Source organism: Schistocerca serialis, unplaced genomic scaffold (genome assembly GCF_023864345.2).
Source record: "Schistocerca serialis cubense isolate TAMUIC-IGC-003099 unplaced genomic scaffold, iqSchSeri2.2 HiC_scaffold_1194, whole genome shotgun sequence".
Classification (NCBI taxonomy): Eukaryota; Metazoa; Arthropoda; class Insecta; order Orthoptera; family Acrididae; genus Schistocerca; species Schistocerca serialis.
Window position 1 is genome coordinate 5,001 of NW_026047397.1, and position 2,500 is coordinate 7,500.

Genomic DNA, 2,500 nt, shown 5'->3' on the forward strand with positions numbered 1-2,500 from the left:
ATACTGTACCTTAACCTAAACTATACTGTACCTTAACCTAACCTATATTGTGCCTCAACCTAACCTATGTTGCGCCTTAACCTAACCTATGTTGCGCCTTAACCTAACCTATGTTGCGCCTTAACCTAACCTATGTTGCGCCTTAACCTAACCTATGTTGCGCCTTAACCTAACCTATGTTGCGCCTTAACCTAACCTATGTTGCGCCTTAACCTAACCTATGTTGCGCCTTAACCTAACCTATGTTGCGCCTTAACCTAACCTATGTTGCGCCTTAACCTAACCTATGTTGCGCCTTAACCTAACCTATGTTGCGCCTTAACCTAACCTATGTTGCGCCTTAACCTAACCTATGTTGCGCCTTAACCTAACCTATGTTGCGCCTTAACCTAACCTATGTTGCGCCTTAACCTAACCTATGTTGCGCCTTAACCTAACCTATGTTGCGCCTTAACCTAACCTATGTTGCGCCTTAACCTAACCTATGTTGCGCCTTAACCTAACCTATGTTGCGCCTTAACCTAACCTATGTTGCGCCTTAACCTAACCTATGTTGCGCCTTAACCTAACCTATGTTGCGCCTTAACCTAACCTATGTTGCGCCTTAACCTAACCTATGTTGCGCCTTAACCCAACCTATGTTGCGCCTTAACCCAACCTATGTTGCGCCTTAACCCAACCTATGTTGCGCCTTAACCCAACCTATGTTGCGCCTTAACCCAACCTATGTTGCGCCTTAACCCAACCTATGTTGCGCCTTAACCCAACCTATGTTGGGCCTTAACCCAACCTATGTTGGGCCTTAACCCAACCTATGTTGGGCCTTAACCCAACACACGTTGGGCCTTAACCCAACACACGTTGGGCCTTAACCCAACACACGTTGGGCCTTAACCCAACACACGTTGGGCCTTAACCCAACACACGTTGGGCCTTAACCCAACACACGTTGGGCCTTAACCCAACACACGTTGGGCCTTAACCCAACACACGTTGGGCCTTAACCCAACACACGTTGGGCCTTAACCCAACACACGTTGGGCCTTAACCCAACACACGTTGGGCCTTAACCCAACACACGTTGGGCCTTAACCCAACACACGTTGGGCCTTAACCCAACACACGTTGGGCCTTAACCCAACACACGTTGGGCCTTAACCTGCTCTGTAATTGTCATACGACGCGTTAAATTAGTGTAGTGTTGCCTAACTGCAACCCCCGCAATATAGTTTGCTACTCGCACTGCCCGGTCCCCAGTGTATCGCTTCATGTTAAACACCTTGCAGCTATACACTGTAATGTGGATGGCAGCAGGACGTACATGCTCAATGCCCTTTGCAGTTGTTCATTGGCATTTGCAGTTGTTCATTGGCATTCGCATGGCGAAGCACTTAGCCTACGCTGTGGTACGGCCTGTGTCAACTGTCCGCTGATGTTGTACGTCCAAATCACACACTGTACTGCACATTGGTCCTCATGTACTGAATGATACATCGTGGTACATGTGACCGTACAACGACTGCGCCAACAACGGCGAACCATGCGGTCCAAATGTTGTGCACTCAGCTACGTGTCGTCTCCCTATAAGAGCTGGATTGCAGTGTGGTATGCCCTGGATGGCGATCAGCATGAGCCGTCTGTTGATGTAGTGGCGCGTGTTGTCAGACGTAGTCGTCTCTTCTCACACACCGTGATAGCATGGTGCACTGCGTTCCACATCTGCGACATGCGACAGAGGCCGGTTGACAGTCGTTCGCGCAATGGACATCGCATACGTACGGGGGCCACCTTCCACGTGTTCGCGAAGCGTGCACATGTTGTTGCGTGTATGTGGGCAGACATAGTGTGTCGTGACACCTGACACAGGCATGCAACAATCGTTGAATTTGCAAATGGCGATGGACGCCTACGTTTGCTGGTGACGTTACGCAAATGAACAACTGGTAAACCGTTGTGGTGCGGTTGTTCTCGCTAGAGGTGAATCAGTGATGGCGACGATCGGTTGAGCTACCAACCGGTTGTTCCAGCGATACCCACCATGCCCACGAACGTGAATGGCATCTGGGTGTGAAGCGATACGCGGCGGTGGCTGGGTGGGACCGTCCCCGGCCGGTGAGGGGGGGCCTCCCGGCGTGCTGGCCGCGCGGTGCGTGGGCGCACGCGCTACAGCCGGCTGGTGGGGGCGGCCAGTGGCAGGCGCGCCGGCCGACGGAGGCGGCAGGCGGCGCAGCTGCGCGCCGGCGCACCCTGCACGCGGCGCCGTGCGGCCAAAGTAGGTCCTCGCGGGCCCGGTGCGAAGCGCGGTGGACATCTGCAGTGTGCTGGTCCGATTGAGGACTGTGTGCGCTGAGGATGCGCCGCCGCCCGGCGCTCGGCGCCGCGACGCCGTCTGCTGCTCGGTCGCCTCTGCGGTTCTCGCAGGTGGTTTGTATCGCAGCTGTGCGGACGTGTTGGCGCGTGCGCTGTGCTGGGAGAGTTCGCTTCGGCACCCAAGTGGGGC